The sequence below is a fragment of the Lathyrus oleraceus genome, chromosome 3, assembly GCF_024323335.1.
Source record: "Lathyrus oleraceus cultivar Zhongwan6 chromosome 3, CAAS_Psat_ZW6_1.0, whole genome shotgun sequence".
NCBI lineage: Eukaryota > Viridiplantae > Streptophyta > Magnoliopsida > Fabales > Fabaceae > Lathyrus > Lathyrus oleraceus.
The window spans coordinates 217,088,422-217,110,101 of NC_066581.1; positions in this window are offsets into that span (position 1 = coordinate 217,088,422).

The following is a 21,680-nucleotide window of genomic DNA, read 5'->3' on the forward strand; positions in this document are numbered from 1 at the left end:
CCTAATTGACACGTAAGTGAGAATGTTCAAAATTTTTCTTAGTTTATGTGAATTGTTCTAATTGCTTCATTTTTATTTTATTAGCGTCCTACAAGCTTTTCGGGCCCAACGAGATATCCAAACCTCAAGGAGGGGCGCCAACTCCATTACATGGATTAAAGTGGCGGTATATTTTTAATTACCACATTTTTTATTATATTAGTGATGACACTTGATAAAACTTAGGATTTATAATCCATATTTTTTTTTCATATGTAGTGTCCTCAACAACGTAATCAAATAGATTGCGGGTATTTCATGTTAAGGTTTATGCGAGATACTCTTGCTTTGGGCCGATTAAAGATTACCACCGATGTATGTATTTCTAACTTATGAGTTATTTTTATATTTACACATATCTCATATAATTAAATAGTTGGAATTAATTCAAAATATGTTATATTATTATGTAGTACTTTGATGAATTCAAGTGTGCATTTTATACAAAGGATCAAGTGGACGAAATCAAAGAGGAGTGGTGTCAATTCATGATAAAGCTCAATGTTTGTTCATAAATTTGTGTAATTAATGTGTACATTTGTAGTATATGTTATGACTTGTAAATGTGTACATAAATTTGTATATATTTTGATACATTTAAGGCAAAATTGGTTTGAATTGGTATATATATATATTTGTTAGCCAAAAATTGGTAGAAAAAAGGCCAAAATGGCATATATAAAATGTGATAATTATCTGTCAAAATCTGGTTGAAAACAGGTAGAAATTATGGTTTATAAACCTGGAAAAAATGTGGTTTAAAACAAAAGCTTCAAAAATTTTCGTATACCTTAGACAGCGCTTTTGTAAAAAGCGCTGTCTAAGGGGGGGATTAGAAAGCGCTTTAGGCAAAAGCGCTGTCTAAGGGGGGGCTTAGACAGCGCTTTTTGAAAAGCGCTGTCTAAGGTATACCTAAAAAAATTAAAATAGGAGGGTCTTAGAAAGCACTTTTGGCCAAAGCGCTGTCTAAGGGGGTGGGGCTTAGACAGCGCTTTTCAAAAGCGCTGTCTAAGGTATACCTAAAAAATTTAAAATAAGAGGGTCTTATAAAGCGCTTTTGGCCAAAGCGCTGTCTAAGGGGGGGGGGGGGGGCTTAGACAGCGCTTTTAAGATTTAAAAAAGCGCTGTCTAAACCTTTAGCAGCGGAGGTTTAGACAGCGCTTTAAAGCGCTGTCTAAGGCTAAAAAAAGCGCTGTTTAAGGTCTTGTTTGTTGTAGTGATAGGATGGTATTTAGCGGTCCTCTATTTTTTTGAGAAGATCTTGATGGTCTATGCTTGATTCCTCATTTTGATGATCTTCTATTTTATCTTGGTCCTTTTCTTGCCTTGACATTGTGTATTTTCAATTTATTTTCACAAAAAACTCTACCTCTACCCCAAAAGGAGTTAGTTCTGAAGGTGGCAAGAAATACAAGAAAGTGTGGGTGTGTGGGGGGGGGGGGGGAATTGGATTTCTCAAAACAAAAGCTTTTTCAAAACTAACTCAATTAAGCAAAAACACGAACAAGAAAAATAACAAAGTTATTTTTATTCTGGTTCGCTGTTAACGAGCGTACCTCCAGTCCATCCTACCAATGTGATTTCGCCTTCTCAAAAAGGAATTAATCCACTATAACCAAAACCTGATTACAGACACCACAAAGACAAACTGTCATTGTCTTGTTGAGTATATCTGACTAAAACCTAGTCACTCAAGAAAACCACTCAAAATGATTTGAGATTTACAAAGTTGTGTTTATAAAGAATGCTTCTAAGAAAGCAGATTAATACTAGTTAATACAATGAATATTTCTCACACAGTAACAAGCAAAAAACTCTTGTGTGTTTACAAAACTATACACATAAATAATATTATTTAAGCAAGAGCGTGTGTAATAGCGTAGTGAATTAGTGACGTCTTCCAATCTTCAAGTATGCTTTATATATGCATATAAAAAAACAATTGGAAGCTAGAATTGGGATACTGAATTGCATCTGTCTCTTTCAAAATGGTTTGCATATTGGAGGAAAAATGGTACAGTAGTAACGTCCTTAGCCCACAAAATTAACGTAGTGCGGGAAAGGATGATCTTGTATTGTGTACTATTTTCTTAATGCAAAACCTTTTGATCTTATCTTCTAATCTTCAGAGGATTATGATGAAATGATGTTGAAGCATGCTTAGAAGGATCAAGAGACAAGTTGACATAATCTTCAGAACCTTGTTCTTCAGAGTCTTGACACAGTTCCTCAAAATCTGGTCTTCAGAGTCTTCAGATCTTGTTCTTCAGAATCTTTGGAACTTGAGCGCATAATCTTAAAGGCAGAAAAATCTTCAGAGGCTCTTCAATCAGAGTTACAGTCAAAAGCTTTAACACAAATGTTCATCAGAATCATTGTCTAAGAGATTTTTAGAACTTGATAGCATCTTGTAAAACACTTGTATTTCCTCAGAGTCAGAGTGTCTTGATTCCAGAATCTAATGACGTCACACGTCATTGCTTCAGAGCAGAACCTGTTAGCAAACGCTACACACTAGATAAAAATAATTAGTATACAAAATTATTCTCTAAGAAACAATGTATTATTATAATCAAAACTAAAGTCCAGATGTATAACCAAATTTTGTTCTAACAAGATCAACAAAGGTAATGTGCGTGAAATTTTCTATTGTCAGGGTCTTTTTCTGAAAAAGGTTTTAATAGAGAGAAAATAAATTTTATTTCATAAATTTAAAGACCATGCATATAGAGGAATTACAACATATTATATTACCTTTGTAACACAACTTACTTGATACTAAGTAAATTGTGTTACAAACTTACAATTCTCAAAATTATTTAACAATAGGTTTAAGGCTCTTACCAATAGTTCCTGAACCAACAATATTATGTTTGTTGTTACTATACAAAGAAAATTTTCTTCTTGTACAACTGAAATAGGAGAACATATTTATTTTTCAGTCATATGATTTGAATAGTCACTATCAATATGACACTATTATTTTGAGATATGAGATAATTGCGTCACAATTTATCTTTTGTACCTTTGGTACCCAAGTCTATTTAGGACATGATGAGCATGTTCTGATTCATGCGGGCCTTATGTGCTCACACTGGACTATCGGGGTGCTATCTCACTCATCAGATGGAAACTTAGGCAACGACTCAGCGCTTAAGAGATCGCTTTTCAGGAGATCCTCCAACACCGTTTTATGAACTTCATCTTTATCCGGGGATTGAGACCCTGATTCATATAGGAGGACCTGTCCAGGAGCAGCCATCAGACTCTGTTTTCTCAGCCCACTCCCCAACAACACCAGTGTCCGTTTAGGAGCCTAGGGAAAAGAGATCAGCAGGGCCATAAGTCCAACATCTCTACTTTTGTACACCATGGAGGTGACTCGATTGTCATGATCAACTTGGCCAGTATATGGAGGACAAAGGTAAAGCTGATGAAGATTAGTTTTCTTTTTCTTTTTGTCTTCATTTTTGTTTTATTTTTAGTTTAGTTTTGATGTTTTTGGTATTTTTGTTATTTTTGATTCTGATGTAATGCCCAAACTTTGATTTGAATATTATATCAGTTTTATTTCAGCTAATTCATTTTATGTTTTCTGTTATTTAAGTGATGATTACTAGCATGAGTGGTCGACATAGATGACCCAAATGATTTTTTTGTGCCATATACTTGTCAATACCGATCAATCTTGATACCTCTGTGATGATTCAATGTAGTTTTCTAGAATTCTACTAGAAGGGGTGCATGATTATTATAATTGAGTATGAAGTTGCATCACACAAGAGGTAGTTGGATAATTTTAGCTCTTACCAACATGGTGAGGACATAAAAAGTCGAGCACAATATTCCTCATAAGAGAGAACACTCATGTATGTTTTATCATCTAGGACTTGCGTCTGCTCTTTTCTGATATCCATTGGATGATTACACACACTGAGACACATTATTTGTTTTAGTCCCGAGCCTTTCTAGTCATCCCATGTATTATTTTATCCTTTGTTAACCTAATTTGAGCATGTATTCCATTGTTTGTGAATTTACCGCATCCATAGCACATGGACCAAACACTTCCCTATCCTGTTCAGAGTTATTGTTTTTGGTTTTTGGATTCGTGTCACATTCTGAGTTTGGGGTTGTTGTTGGAATAGAAACCTTTAAGTTTGGGATAACTCTGAAGTAGTAGAAACAAGATGAGTCACCTAAAAAAAAGAGAAAAGTTGAAAAATCAACTTAAAAAAAAGAGGAAAAAAAGAAGGAAAAAAATATCATAAAAAAGCACCCACCATAAGGAGAACTCAGTTGGATACCAAGAATTAAATAAAAATCCAAGAACTGAGTAGTCCAAACTAGCCAACCCAAAAAGGAAAATTCTAGAAAAATTTCAAAAATGATACTTTGGAATGAACATGGTGAAAAGAATAATTAGGTGACTCTAAACCTCTAACCTACTTATCCAGATAATATCTCACCTTAACCCAAATCCCATTACAACCTGAAAAGACCTTAAAAAGTATGTGCATTGTGCATCGAGTAATTGAAAGAGAGCTTATGCAAGCTTATGGTATGGTATTGCGTACTATGAATTTTGAGTGTAAATACATTAACACATGAGAGAATTGGTGAGAGTGTGAATATATCTGATAGAAGAAACAATACCATCAAGTGTTGGTGTGGCAGATCATTCGACCTCAGTGATCACCCAAAATGGAAAGTAACAATAAAGGAGAATCATGGAAGATCTCAGAGGTATAATTTTAAAATCTTTGTTTTGTTGATGAATGGTGACATGATGTTTTTGTGCTAAACATTGCTTGAGGGAAATCAATAAGCTAAGTTTGGGGTTGTGATCAGTGACCATTTATGTTAGATTTATCATCATTTGAATGTCAAAACCATGTGAATTATTATTAGTTTAATAGTAGTTTAGGTCCGTTTTAGTAGTTTTCTGTCGAGTCTTGATCTGCAGAGATTTTTTTTTTGTTTTTGAGCTATTTTACGCACTTGAGGTAGTGTTTCATGTGTTTACAGGTCTAAAGAATCAAGAGGAAATTGATCAAAGAAGAATCCAGACAAAAACACATTTGTAGGAGAAAAAGGAGAAAAATTGATGATCTCTTGTCCATATGCGTATGAGGGGTCTCATACGCGTATGGCTACTCATCTCCATCTTGTGTCATACGCGTAACAATAGGAAGACAACAAAAATCTAGGTTTTGCACATACGCATTTGAGAAGGTCCATACGTGTATGTGGACTCTCAACGCACACAACCAGGGGCAGACCAAACTTTTACGTGTATGGCTTCAGCTATTCCATATGCCTTACCCTGGACCATACGCGTATGAGGTAGTGTAAAATTGTGCCATACGCGTATCAGAGAAGTTCATACGCGTATTACACGACCTAGATCTGAAAAGTCAAAATTTCACCTATTTACCCGAAAAACACGATTTTTCAAGGGTTGGACGATTTTTCATTCCAAGAAGACGTTTTGAAGACTGGAGAACTCATATTTTTATGGTGGATCAAGAATTTCATTAACTATAAGTGATTAAAGATCCTGCAAGATAATATGACTTCTTTGTCGGATGTCATCATCAGAGGTTGCTCCTATTGATGAAAATAATACGAGTATTGATAAAGAGATGATATATGTCACTTTTCTTTCAGAGTCTATGAGAATCCACATTCTCAAGGCTTTGATTCATGAGAAAAAGGCCGTGCAAGATATCATCATTGCATCTTCTACTAGGAAGGTTGTGTGTGAAGGAATTATCAAGATGCTGATTCCTCACTGTGCTGAAGCTTCCACTCAACCTCCTATTCATGGTGATGACAATGATACATCTCTTTCTGATTAGTCTTGTGAAGTGTCCAAGTATAACTCGGAGGACATGGCCAGCTCTGAAAATAAAGAAAAATATGTTGGTGTTAATGAAGATATTACTCACAGGGACTCTCCTACTATGTTGCCATGACTTAGTTTATTTGTTTTTTTTATGATTGTCAATTGTTTCAGTATGTTTTTTGACAGAGTAATCTCCTTTTGGTTCGGATTACTACATAGTATTGATTACTTAATTTTTCTTTGGCCCTTCTGATGGAGAACTTATAAGAAATTATAGTATATTATATTGACTTAGACTCTTTGTTTCTTATAAAACAAACCAATGTAAAACTATTTTAGCATTTATAGTTTTAACCAATACTAACAAACAAATATATACTAAAGGTATTTCGATACTATAATAGTGGTTGTGTCATGTTCTCATGCATAAGTTATTAGACATCCTTCCTCCGAGTGAACGCATGTCTGAATAAGTTGATGTGGCGAGGTAACACGAAGGGTAATTTTACAGTAGCCACAATTTACCAGATGCTTTGTGGTCATGTTAACAATAATGCTAATGGCGTGTGGGAAAAGATTTGGAAATTGGATGTTCGAAGAGAACTAAATGCATGCAATTGAAACCATGTGCCTTTGAGTCATAGGAGTACTATGATGTCTTCAACATTTATGAAATAGCAAACTAATTTTACTCTCTACTCAACCACTATATTTCAACCGCATTAAAAACGGATGCACAATGTTTAAACATATGATTTGCTTTGTTTTCACTGCCACCGGTATCCGCACTATTATGAAGTTTAAAGTAATTTGATTTTCGAAAATTTATCGTATAGTTTTTATTTTGCTTAAATTTATTTTTATAATAACCTTAAGTCCACTTGTGCTTTAGTCTTAGTTAGGTTGATTACTTAACTTGGAAGTTACTTAGCTATTAAATCTTTTGGCAGCTTGTACTTTAGCTAAGCGAGTCTATGATCTTGGTTTAGAGAGTCTTTCTTATAGGGAAGTGTCTTGTCAAGTTCTTTATGTTTTGTCTAGTATTTTTTCAGTCAGTTTTACCTACTTTTAGTTAATGTGTAGTTAAAAAGTTCAAACATCTGTTTTTATCACTTTTCATTGATAAATTGAAACTTTTTCTATTAATTTATTTGTAAAATAAGCTAATAAATGCCTACATATTTTACGTAATTTTGACACTTATAAACTCTCCCCGAGTTATCTTTTTGTTTGTCCTGAAACAAAATTTATTTAAATGGTTCAGAAATTTTGAAATGCATATTTCATGAGAGGTTGAATGACTAGATCAAGAACTTTTGAAAATCGTTGTTTTATGGCATGATATTCTTTTTTATGTAAGTTTATAATCAACATCATAAATATCCACAATCCATAGCATGAAGATAAACTACTTGTTTGACAAAAGTAAGATTTTACAACATGTCTAGATCAATAATCAACATCAGAATCATGATCTCACAGAGTGTCTCTCAATTGTTAGTGTTTCCCACAACTCGATAATGCATAAACTACATAAAGAAATTCATTTTATCTAAGCAATATCACAAGATACATTATCAATCATGGATCACTAAGGTCATTCATTTGGTTGTAACGTGGTTGGGCTTAGAAAAAATATTGGATTTTCTTTTGAAATTTTGTTCCTCAAGGGACAGATGTCGAACTCGATACTCCGACAACAGGTTCGACAAGATACACCTAAAAAATTATACTAACAAGTAAAAGATGATGGATCAGAAAAACAACAAAGAACACAATTAAATTGTTTACCCAATTTTGGGAAACAACACTTACGTCTGGGGGGATTGAGTCCACGACTTAAGAAAAGAAGTGTACTATTAGAAGTTTAGTACAATTAAACTTACAAGCACCAACAAACCCTATGTTGTTCAATGCATCTTTCTAAATCCAACACATGACTTTCTATTTAGAGTCTCCCCCTAAATATGAGAATCCACTCACTTTCTTCTTTGCCACAACCCAAATGATTGGGGTAAAAAACCACTAAACCCTAGTGATCAACTTCAATCTTCACAAGATAAATAATGTTAAATATTTCAACTCAACTAGACAAACCTTATATGTCAAGTTACTAAACCATGGAGGTGTACATAAATAATGTTGATTACAACTCAACTAGACAAACCTTATATGCCAAGTTACTGAAACATGAAGGTGTAGCTAAAGATCATACACTAATCCTATTAGGGCATTAGCGTGGATACACGACACAAAACCTAACACTTTAAGATCTTCAATGGGAGTTCTTGCTTTTCAATGTAGGTTTGAGCTCCTTATATAGAAAAATAAATTTGGGGATTTTACTTGTGGATTTGCAGTTATATTCGTCCATAATCTTTGCACAATTTGTTGGATATTTGATTTTCTCCTTGAATATCAACAACAAAAAGATATGATTTGGTTTGTTACAAATTCAAATTTAAATCTCTTTGAAATCTGTTTTCATATTCAGAGTTGTCCAACCAATCATATATATAATCATATTGCTAAACCAATAGCAATAAAATATAACTAAATCATCTAAATTATTTTGTTAAAACGCAGCAATCAGGCTTCTGTTGCACAAGGTAGGGATGTCGTACCAATATGCTGGAGCATCACGCCCAATATGCATCACTTTTACAGTTCCATACAACTTTAGTAAGCTAGACCAATCTTGAATACTTAGATACTTCTCCAAGGTGTTATTTTCCTAAATACAGCCAATCCCAAGGACCAATCCACTTGGAACAACAATTTACCCATATGGAAAATTATGGAAAACAACTCTTAAATATAAATAACACTTCTTCCATGAGAATAAGTGACAACCAGTAAATGTACTGGATTTTCAAATCATTTAAGCAGCAGCAATTTCCATGTATCAGAGTTAAGCGCCAACAACTACAGTAGAAGTCAGAAGCATCACTTTCCCAGATGCTTACATATAATCCATTCTTTAGAAAACCCCTTCTTTCTTTTCTTTCACGTTTTATCACATAAACCAGAATAAAAACACCCAAACTTCATCAACCTTTTTTTTCCTTCCAGAAAATCCAATAATAATCCATATTGTATAGAATCCACAATTACAACTTTACTATCTTAAAGTTGTTCCTCCTCACATCAAAGAACAACAACAACTAAACCCTAATCTAAGCTTCAACCGTCCCTGCATTCAAATAAAATGAGAAGAGGAGTTAGAAGGAGTTTGAGGCAAAAAGAGGAAAGAAAGAGAAATTGTACCTTTGCTCAAACCAGGGAAATTCTCCTTCCTGTAGGTTGGTTTTTCATTCTTGTTTATCCCTTTACGCAAAAATTTATTTATTGTTGAACCTTGTTGCCCAGATCTATTTTATAATTGTGTGTTTTAATATATGTTAGTACTAAGTAATAACATGTTTAAAAAAAATCATAAATCAAAATTTTTTAACTAGTATCATAAGTTAAATTTTTTTTTCTAAAAAACAAATAATATGAATCAAAGCTTTTAAAAAAAACATTTAGCTTTTTTTCTTAAACTAAATCCAGATCCTAATAACAATCTATTTTGAAGCTAATCACATTCGAAAATTATAACCTATTTCCAATTAACAAGTTCATAACTTATTTTCAAGAAACCAATTCAAATCCAAAACAACCCCCTAGAAAATCCAAAACTGTTGGTTCTATGTGTTGGCATCAATTTTGGTAAAACCTAGAGTTATCACAAGTTGTCACAAGTGTTGTCTTGACATGAGATATCAGTTTCCTGCAGGGTGTTTAAATATGGTTGTGCAGGATTTAGCTGAGATGTCAGACCTGATGTTAAGACATGTTTATATAGAACATTCAGTCTAAATGTTATGTATTTTATGATTGCGCTTTTCATGCAAATCTGTGTGTGATTGATGTGGAGATTAAACACGCTATTCTGAATTAAAATCAGATTGATTTATTTTCCAAAAAGATATGATCAGCTGTCGTGAATAAAAAGATACGAAAGGAAAATATTTTTAGGGTTTTATGATGTCCAAGCCCATTCAAAAGCTTCTATTTAAAGGGCATGGAAAACCTGGTTTTAATACACACAAAAAACAAACGAAATAGTGAGAGAGAATAAGGGTTTTAGTCTTGTGTGAGCTTATGTATTGTGAGCCATTCATTCATCCTATTGATGATTGAATTCGACTGACTTTTGTGTTGTAATTTATCCACTCTAAGCTTTGAAGCATGAGTGTGTGTTTACTTGGTTGAAGCTTTTAAGCAAGATCAAGTATGTGTTCTTGAAGAGTGTCTTCTTTCTTTGTAATATTTGTTTTTACATCACTACTGTGATTGAGGGGGAGTGAATAGGGTCTCTTATATGAGAGTTCTTAGATAGAAGTCACACGGGTAGAGATTAGGTGAAAAGACTGTAACTTGAAGTTGTTTATTGAGAGTCTTTGAACTAATTCTGTTTAGGGGATTTCCTTTCTGGCTTGGTAGCCCCCAGACGTAGGTGAGTTTGCACCGAACTGGGTTAACAATTGCTTGTGTCACTTGTACTATTGTTTCTTTATCTTTTATCCTGTTTATATTTTTCAGATATTAGTGTCGTGACATTACCTTCGACATCTCATATCTGACACCAAAATTTCAATTGGTATCAGAGCAGGCATCCTGCTCTGGTTCTGGGTGAGATCTTGGGACGTTACTTTCTGGTACTATGGATAGAGACGGAGGATCTGTTCACAGACCACCAATTCTGGATGGATCTAACTATGACTACTGGAAACCTCGAATGGTAGCCTTCCTGAAATCTTTGGATAATAAGGCTTGGAAGGCTGTTCTAACAGGCTGGGAACATCCCGTTATTACTAAGGAAGGAGAAGTTACAACTAATAAGAAGGCCGAGGAAGAATGGACCAAGGAGAAGGATGAACTAGCTCTTGGAAACTCTAAAGCATTGAATGCTATATTCAATGGGGTTGATAAGAACATCTTCAGACTGGTGAACAACTGTGAGGTGGCTAAAGATGCTTGGAATATTCTCAAAACCACTCATGAAGGTACCTCTAGAGTAAAGATGTCTAGATTGCAGCTACTTACTACCAAGTTTGAGAATTTGAGGATGAAAGAAGATGAAAGTATTCATGACTTCCATATGAATATCCTTGAAATTGTTAATGCCTCAGGAGCCCTGGGTGAGAAGATGTCAGTTGAAAAACTAGTGAGGAAAACTCTCAAGTCACTTCCCAAGAGATTTGCCATGAAAGTGACAGCCATAGAAGAATCTCAAGACATCTGCAATATGAGAGTGGATGATCTAATTGGATCCCTCCAAACATTTGAGTTGGGGATGAGTGATGGATCTGAAAAGAAAGCCAAAAGCATAGCCTTTATGTCAAACACTAAAGAGAAAGAGGAAGAAAGTGGTCAGGATACTGATGAAGATTTGGCAAATGATGTAGCATTATTGGGGAGACAGTTCAACAAACTCTTGAAAATGATGGATATAATGTCAAAGTCTAATGTCAAGAACAAATCATTTGACATCAGTAGGTCCAATGATGCTGGAAGAAGAACAAAATCTGAGGAAAAATCTAAACAAGGCAAAGGAGTTCAGTGCCATGAATGTGATGGGTATGGACACATTAGAGCTGAATGTGGGACCTACCTCAAGAAACAGAAGAAGAGTCTTGCTGCTACTTGGTCTGATAAAAGTGAAACAGAAGGAGAGTCTGCCAATCTTGTGACTGCCTTGACTGAAAGATGGGGTTCTGATGAAGAATCAAGTGATGATGAAGTAACCTTTGATGAGTTAGCCACTCCCTACAGAAAGTTGTGTTACAGAAGTGAAGAAGTGTGTAAACAAGTGGAGAATCAGAAGAAATTGATAACCCAACTAGAGGATGAGAAGACAGAACACTTGGAAACCATTTCTAAGTTAAAGATTGAAGCCGTGTTCTTGAACTCCAAGCTGGATGAGATGACAAAGTATGTTAGAATGCTAAATAATGGATCTGACACCTTAGACAAAATCCTTCAGACTGGAAAAATGGCAGGAGATAAGTCTGGCCTTTGGTTCAATGAATCCACTCCTGAGTGTAGTCACACTGGTAGCAAACCAAAGATGTCACATCAGGTGTTCCAATATCACAAGGAAAGATAACATAAAGGAAAACACCAAAGATGGATATGTCATTACTGTGGAAAATTTGGCCACATAAAACCATTATGCTTTAAGTTGTATGGCTATCCTAGTCCTACTCATCATCAACCTAGACCCAAACACCACATCCCTGTCAATAGAAAATAGTGGATTCCTAGGACTAGTGCTACTAACTTGATAGCCCACACTTCCTTCAGAGTTTCAGCCAAAGAAGACTGGTATTTTGACAGTGGATGCTCCAGACACATGACTGGAAGCAAAAACCTGCTAATTGACCTTCATCCTCATGCCACCAGCTATGTGACATTTGGTGACAGAGCAAAGAGTGAAATCAAGGGGATTGGAAAGCTAAACTGTCCTGGAGTCCCTAACCTTGATAATGTGCTACTTGTTAAAGGACTGAGTGCAAACCTAATCAGCATCAGTCAACTGTGTGACCAAGGTCTAAATGTGAACTTCACAAAAACTGAATGTCTAATTACTAATAAAGAAAATGAAGTGATCATGAAAGGAGTCAGGTCTAAGGACAACTGCTATATGTGGAGTTCTCAAGAAACTGGTTATTCATCAATGTGTACACTAGCCAAAGAAGAAGAAGTGAAACTATGGCATCAAAAACTGGGCCATCTGCATCTTAAAGGAATGAAGAGGATTATATCTGTTGAAGTTGTTAGAGGAATCCCAAAATTAAAGATTAATGAAGGAAGAGTTTGTGGGGAGTGTCAGATTGGAAAACAGACAAAGATGTCACATCAGAAGATCAAACATGACACCACATCCAGAGTGCTGGAACTTCTCCACATGGACTTGATGGGACCTATGCAGGTGGAAAGTCTTGGTGGGAAAAAGTAGGCTTATGTGGTGGTGGATGACTTCTCCAGATACACCTGGGTAAATTTTATAAGGGAAAAATCTGATGTATTTGAGGTATTCAAAGATCTTTGCCTAAGACTTCAAAGAGAAAAAGAAAGTCAGGTTATCAAAATCAGAAGTGATCATGGGAAAGAATTTGAGAACAACAAATTTGCTGGATTCTATTCATCTGAAGGAATTAGTCATGAGTTCTCATCTCCCATTACCCCCCAGCAAAATGGTGTGGTAGAAAGGAAAAATAGAACTCTCCAAGAATCTGCAAGAGCTATGATTCATGCTAAGAAGTTGCCCTACCACTTCTGGGCTGAAGCTATGAACACAACCTGCTATGTTCACAACAGAGTAACCTTGAAGAAAGGGACTCCAACTACTTTATATGAAGTCTGGAAAGGAAGAGGACCTATTGTAAAATACTTCCATGTGTTTGGTAGTAAATGTTATATCCTGACTGATCGTGAACAAAGAAGGAAAATGGATCCCAAGAGTGATGAAGGAATATTTCTGGGTTACTCAACAAACAACAGAGCATTTAGGGTCTTTAATTCCAGAATAAAAGTAATGATGGAATCTATCAATGTTGTTGTTGATGATCAACAGACTGATGTCACAGACGATGTTGAAACATCTCTGAATGATACCCCAACTGATCTCCTAGACAAAAGTAATGAGAGTGAACCCACTCAAGCTGAACTTGAAGCTGATAAAATTAATAAGGGACCCTCTATCAGAATTCAGAAGGATCATCCGAAAGATCTCATTATAGGAGACCCAAATGAAGGGGTCACCACTAGATCAAGGGAAGTGATATCACATGGCTATTTTGTGTCCAAGATTGAGCCCAAGAATGTCAAAGAAGCCTTAATTGATGAATTCTGGATCAATGCCATGCAGGAAGAGTTAGGCTAATTCAAGAGAAATGAAGTATGGGAATTGGTTTCAAGACCTGAAGGAATAAATGTTATTGGAACAAAGTGGGTTTACAAGAATAAATCTGATGAACAAGGGGTGGTTACTAAAAATAAAGCAAGATTGGTAGCACAAGGATACACTCAAGTTGAAGGAGTTGACTTTGATGAAACATTTGCCCCTGTAGCTCGCCTGGAGTCCATTAGACTACTGCTCGGAGTGACATGTATTCTGAAGTTTAAACTGTTCCCAATGGATGTAAAAAGTGCCTTCTTGAATGGTTACTTAAATGAGGAAGTGTATGTTGAACAACCTAAAGGGTTTACATACCCGAATCTTCCAAAACATGTGTATAAGTTGAGGAAAACCCTCTATGGGTTGAAACAAGCTCCTAGGGCTTGGTATGATAGACTCACAGTGTTTCCCATTGACAATGGATACAGGAGGGGAGGCATTGATAAGACCTTATTTGTCAAAAATGAAGGAGGAAAACTCATGGTGGCTCAGATATAGGTGGATGATATTGTGTTTGGTAGGATGTCAAATAAGATGGTTGAACATTTTGTTAAACAAATGCAATCTGAATTTGAAATGAGCCTTGTTGGAGAACTAACATATTTTCTTGGGTTACAAGTCAAGCAAATGGAAGATTCTATGTTTCTATCTCAAAGCAAATATGCCAAAAATATTGTTAAGAAGTTTGGCATAGAGAATGTAAGTCACAAAAGGACACCTGCTCCTACTCATCTGAAAGTCTCTAAAGATGAAAATGGTGTCAGTGTGGATCAAAGTCTCTATAGAAGCATGATAGGGAGTCTGCTATATCTCACAGCAAGCAGACCTGACATTGCTTTTGCTGTAGGTGTATGTGCTAGATATCAAGCTGAACCAAAGGCGAGTCACATAAACCAAGTGAAAAGGATCCTGAAATATGTCAATGGCACTAGTGACTATGGGATGATGTACACTCATGGATCTAGATCTGTGCTTACTGGATACTGTGATGTTGATTGGGCTGGAAGTGCTGATGATAGGAAAAGCACATCAGGAGGATGCTTCTTCTTGGGGAACAACTTAATATCATGGTTTAGTAAGAAACAAAATTGTGTGTCTCTGTCCACTACTGAAGCTGAATACATAGCAGCTGGAAGTAGTTGTTCTCAACTGGTATGAATGAAACAGATGCTGACTGAATACAATGTCACACAAGATGTCATGACATTATACTGTGACAACCTGAGTGCTATAAATATTTCTAAGAATCCTATTCAGCACAGCAGGACAAAACATATTGATATCCGTCAACATTTTATTAGAGAACTAATGGAAGATAAAATTATAGCCCTATAGCATGTTGCTACTGAGATGCAGTTAGCTGATATTTTTACAAAGGCCTTGGATGCAAATAAATTTGAATTTCTAAGAGGGAAATTAGGGATTTGTATTTATGAGAATTTGTAGCAATTAATTTGGAGTGGAAAAGGTAATCAAATTATTGTCTGCTTACTTAAAATAAAGCGCCCCATTTATGGTAAATCATCACCTAGTATTGGAAATACCATCTATTAACTTTTCACACGCAACCTCTACTCAAACATTTCCAACTCCATGCGTCTTCCTCAAACTCCTCTGCTAGGGCAACTGAAATCTTTCCATAAAAACAACAAGATGTCACAACATCAAACACCATCTGGTTCAAAAACTACTAAGTCTACTCACAAGGATAGAACGCCTTCAATGGACTTTCTTGATGAAAATATTTTGGATGTGATTCCTCTGTCTGTTATACCAAGCGAAGCCCCTGACTCAAACCATCCCATGGATGCATATGCTTCTGCATGCCCCACTCAAGGTAACAACTCTAGTATCCCTTTTAGCTCTACTCATGTCACTAGTTCTAAGGACGATATGCACCACACTGATCGTGTCATAAGAAACCTAGTGACTAGAATCCTCAATAAAGGATATTCTGTGAAGGGAGTTTCTACTCCTCTATCTAGAATGGACCCCTCTCCTGAGGTTGAATCTCATAGTGAGAAGGATGACGATTCCTCTAGATCTGAGAAGGATATGACTGCTGAAGGTTTGTGCTCTTTAGGGCAAACTGTGTCTGGTAAAAAAATTTGTGGCATCTATAATTGCCAATGCTTCACATTCCGAGAAGCATGATTCTGCAAACAATGTGATTGACATAGAGGATAATAGGTCTGATGATCAAGATGATAGCTTACTTCATCACTTAAAACCTAGTGTGGCTAAGCGGATGAAGACTAGAAAAGGTAGGTCTGTGGCTGAAATGGTGTCAACCAAAACAGCTAAGAAGACTACTGGTGTAGGTACCTCAAAATCTTGGAGCAAAGTTGATGTGAAGAAGAGGAAGGTGAGAGAAGTTTCTGAGTCTGACGAAGATGTTGAAGAAGATGTCCTTGACATCTCCCCTGTGAAGAGGACAAATGTGAGTAAGTACCTTGTGAAAGTTGTTGTTGTACACTTGGACAATATCTCTTTCCATCTTGAAGATGGAGCAGCAAAATGGAAGTTTGTAATCCAAAGAAGGGTGGCTGTAGAGAGAGAGCTAGGAAAGGATGTTGTTGAGGTCAAAGAGGTCATGGACCTATTTAAAAATGCTGGGTTAATGAAGACTGTGGCTGGGTTACCTCAGTGCTATGAGGGATTGGTTAAGGAATTCATTGTCAACATTCCTGAAGATATTGCTGATAAAAACAACAAAGAATTTTGTAAAGTTTTTGTGAGAGAGAAGTGTATCACATTTTCTCCCACTGTGATTAACAAGTTTCTAGGAAGAGGTACAAAAGGTGCATGTGAATTGGAAGCCACAGACAATGAGGTCTGTAGAGAAATTACAGCAAGACAGGTGAAGGAGTGGCCTAGTAAAAAGCACCTCCCTGTTGGGAAGCTGACTGTTAAGTATGCCATATTGCATAAAATAGAGTCTGCAAATTGGGTGCCTACCAACCACATTTCCACAATTTCAAATGCCCTTGGAAGATTTATCTTTGCTATTGGAACCTAGCTGAAATTTGATTATGGTAGATTTATATTTGAACAAATTGTCAAGCATGCGTCTACTAATGCAGTAAAGCTGTCTATAGCTTTTCCCTCAATGATTTGTGGGATTATCCTGAGTCAAGACCATGGGATTCTAAGTACAAATGAACTTCCTAGTAGAAGAAAACCTCCTCTATCAGTACACTACAAAATGTTTGAAGGCAGTCATGTCGAAGACATTGTCATGACATCTGTTGTGAAAAAGCCAACCTCAAAAGGTGGTCTTATTGCTGAGCTGAAGGAAACTTGTAAGGAGTTGGATACAGGGATAAGGGTAGCAACAGCCAGGAAAGAAGCGTTGGAGGCTCTGATTGCAAGCTTGGAGCATGCTGAAAGTGAGAATATTGGACATGCCAAGGAAGCTGAAGCCCAAACCTCTAGTGAGAGGTCTGCAACTAAAGATGAGACAAGTGGAAATTCTGTTTTTGATGCTGATGAAAATGCAAGCTCAAGCTCCTCTGATTAGCCCTTTTTGAAGTTGGCCCCCATTCTTCCGATGTGGTTTCTTTTGATGTGATGGATGTTCTAGTTTTTTTCGGCAGTTATGTTCTGCTGCTTTGATATGTATTTTTCTGGATTGTTGGATTTTATCTCAGCTTGTTTAAAAGCTGTATGCTCTTGGATCTGTAACACTTAACCTTTGACATTCTGTTTGTTTGACTGAATAGACATTTATTTTGTCTCTTTGGCCTCTTTTGGCTAAAAAGGGGGAGAAGTAGCTAAAGTAGCTATGTTATACTATATGCTATAGTTGATGTTATAGGTGATGTTGGAGATGATTTGTATGATACAGATGATGTTGGAGATAATGTTACAGGTGATGTTGGAGATGATCTGTATGATACAGATGATGTTGGAGATGTTGTTAAACTGTATGTTACAGGTGATGTTGAAGGTGATGCTAGATGGGGAAGTGTTCTGTCTGTGTTAAGCAGACTAGTGCTAGCTGAAGGGGAAGGTGGTGTGTTCTGAGCACAAGCGCATGCGTATTTACTATGTGTTTACTAGTTTCTATTTTTGCTAGTAATATGTGTTTGTTCACTTCTGCTGCTGAACTGATACTGTGATTATTTTCTTGTGAAATGTATGATCTGATGTATGTTTTAGCCAAAATTTGCCAAAGGGGGAGTTTATTAGTTCTATGTGTTGGCATCCATTTTGGTAAAACCTAGAGTTATCACAAGTTATCACAAGTGTTATCTTGACATGACATATTAGTTTCCTGTAGGGTGTCTAAATATGGTTGTGCAGGATTTAGCTGAGATGTCAGACCCGATGTTAAGACATGTGTATACAGAACATTCAGTCTGAATGTTATGTATTTTATGATTGCGCTTTTCATGCAAATCTGTGTGTGATTGATGTGGAGATTGAACGCGCTATTCTGAATTAAAATCAGATTGATTTATTTTCAAAAAAGATATAATCAACTGTCGTGAATAAGAAGATACGAAAGGAAAATAGTTTTAGGGTTTTATGATGTCCAAGCCCATTCAAAAGCTTCTATTTAAAGGGCATGGAAAACCTGGTTTTAATACACACAAAAAACGAACGAAATAGTGAGAGAGAATAAGGGTTTTAGTCTTGTGTGAGCTTATGTATTGTGAGCCATTCATTCATCCAAACATAACCTATAATCATCTAAACATAACCTATTTTAGAATCTAGAATCACAACATGTTTTAAAATCACGAAAAAACATAACCTTGTTCAAAACCAAAGTTATACCCCTGTCCAAATCCAAACAACATCAAACCAGAATTTTTTCACTAAAATACATACTCACATATAAACCCAAACCGATTTCAAAATATAAACAACAAAATTAATAAAATAGTGAACTAGGATACATCAGTCTAACAGACTGAAAAAATACAACCAAACTACAAAACCAACACTAAATCGTTCAAAATCGAAACTGAAGTGAACAAATCAGCGTCAAAATCTGAATCGAATTGAGTCCAAAACCATATTTGAGTCGAAAAACCAATCGAAACTCACGTTAAAGCCAAAATACAACGACCAAATCCCACGGCAAGCCTCCCTGCGAATCCAGAAAACACACGCCACACAACCTCCCTCCATCGGACGCAGCTCGTCGACCACCTCCCCTCGCTCACAGCACCGCCGTCACAAACCTCCTCTCTCCCTCCTCTCACTGACGTGACGCCGAAGAAGAAACCACTATTCGCCTAATTTTGTTTACAATCACATCCAGGTCGGCCCTTGTCATCACCATCATCCGTTTTCATTTCCATTTTGCTTTGGTATGTTGTTACAATGTGAGATTTACTAGTTTTTATTCTTTGAGAGTGGAAGATAGATGAAAGATGTTGTGGGGTATTTGAGAGAGAAAGAGAGTAGTGCAGGGAGAGAACTAAAGTTGTGGAAGTTTGTGAAGGTGTGAAAACACAAGAAAGGGGGATTTGAATTGGGTTTTACAAGCAAAAACGTTTTCCAAACTAGAACACCACTAACAAGTTAATAACCAAGAGATAAAAACACAAGTATTTTTATCCTGGTTCGCTTGAAACTCAAAGCTAATCTAGTCCACCCGCCAAGGTGAATTTTCCTTATACACAAAGACTTAATTTACTATAATCAACAAACTACAATAATCACAAAGAATAACCTTCTTTGTCTTCTCATGGATCCAACTATACCCTACTCTCCTTAAGGACTCACAAAGAATAACCTTCTTTGTCTTCTCAAGGATAACCTCCTTAAATAATCAAACAAACAGTTTGACTAATATTTTGTATGTTACAAGATGCTTCTATACAAGCTGATTTTACGCAAATGAATAACAAACACTTAAAGAAAAACTGTGTACAAAAGAATGATTGATTTTCACAAAGAAATAAACTTGTCAAAATATTGTGTCACCGATGTTTTTCTTCAAGTCTCCAAGTCTTACTTATATAGCATAAGAAGAAGACCGTTGGAGGGAAAAATTGAGAAAGCTCATTGAGCGACTGTCCACTATTGGATGGGAAAGGAGTGATATTTTATATTGTGCTTCACCAATAAAATCAGTGACATGTGTGATGTATAGTACTGTCCTTGACCATGCAATCAGGTAGTGGAAAGGATGTTCCATTTGTACTATGTATTATTTAATCACGTTCCCATTTTGATGTTATCTTCAAGTTCATTAGCATTTAATGAAAGTTGATAAATCATGAAATGAAGAAACATATAACTGGATTTAGGAACTTCAGAATCTTTGGTCAGAACCTTGACAACGTCAGTAGTTTAGCTTGAGAACTTTAGAATCTTCAGAGTCTTCATAATCTTCAGTCAGAACCTTGATAACTTCAATCGTTTGGCTTGAGATCTTCAGAATCTTCAGCTACATAACCCAACTTCAGAAGTTGCCATTCTTCAAAAGTTTGGTGATCAAAGTCACGTCTAGAAGCATGAATTGAGAGAACATTGCAACAACAACACAATGCCTCCTCAAAAGCTTTTCAGGAGTGAATCAGTACAAAAGCAAAAAGATCATTGCAGTAATAATAAATGAATATCTTTCAGAACTGCTAATAGCTGGCATAAAAGCGGATTTAGAACACAGGGTTCATAAACTAATGATGCCACACATCATATATTCAGAATCAGAACTGGTTGTTAAAGCTACACAATAACAAACCATTAGGATACCAAAATTGTTCTCACACAAATATAATATTATTATCATAAAAACTCAAGGTATAGATGCAGAACCAAATCTTGTTCTAACAATCTCCTCTTTTTTGATGATGATAACACATGTATTTTGATGAATAGTTTTGTACAGGGTAATCACAGAAGAATACATCTTACAGAAGCACAAAGCTTCCCCTAATATGTATACTCATATAAAGATAAAATCATAATGAAAGAACACTTTCCTGATTAACCTTTTTGAAATACCAGAGTGAATTTTCTGTCAGAATCTGGTTTATCTTCCGAAGTTGATTGATGTTGTCCAGAGCACTAGTTTGATAACATCATCATTCAGATAGGCTTCACTTCAGAAGCTTTGTTGAGTTCGTTTGAAGAAACTTTAGAGATGTTTATCTTCTTAAAAGAGTTGGTTTTCTTATAGGAACCTTGACTTTTCAAGTCTGACTACTATATAGGAAAGTCTCCCTTATAACTAGATTCCAATTCCATGATTTTCAGAAAGAACTTTTCAGAAACACTTCGATGCTAAGTACTTAATGTTCTAGGTTTAGAACATGAATATTAGTTCCTTGAATCTGATTTTCAATCATCAACATGAAGGTGTACAAACTCAAATAGAAGACCATTTCATCAGAAAATGGTAACTTATATTCTGATCTTTGATACTTCATGATAACTTCAGATGTTCTATTTTAACCATTCTGATTCTTGAGATATAACCCTGCAAAACACTTAACAAACTCTTTTTCGAAGTAGTTGATAACAGAAAACATTAATCAATGTTTGGTTTTTTATTAAGGAATTTAGATATCAAAATAAACGCCAATTCTTCCACTTAGATACGTTATGTTTTCTCCCCCTTTGTCATCAATAAAAAAGGCATAGACAAAATAATAAAGTAAATTAAGAGAAACAAACATATTTTCATTGAAAATGCCAAAAAGACAGTGAAAGATACAACCAATAAAACAATTTTTTTAAAGAAACTAAAACAGCTAGGGGTTCTGAGGAGGAGGAGGAGGCGGAGGAAGTCTTGAGAGAATCAACTGAAACATAAGGTCCTGTTTTTTCAGACGCTCATTGACCCTTGCATTGTCAGCATTGATTTCCTCAATAGTATTCAAA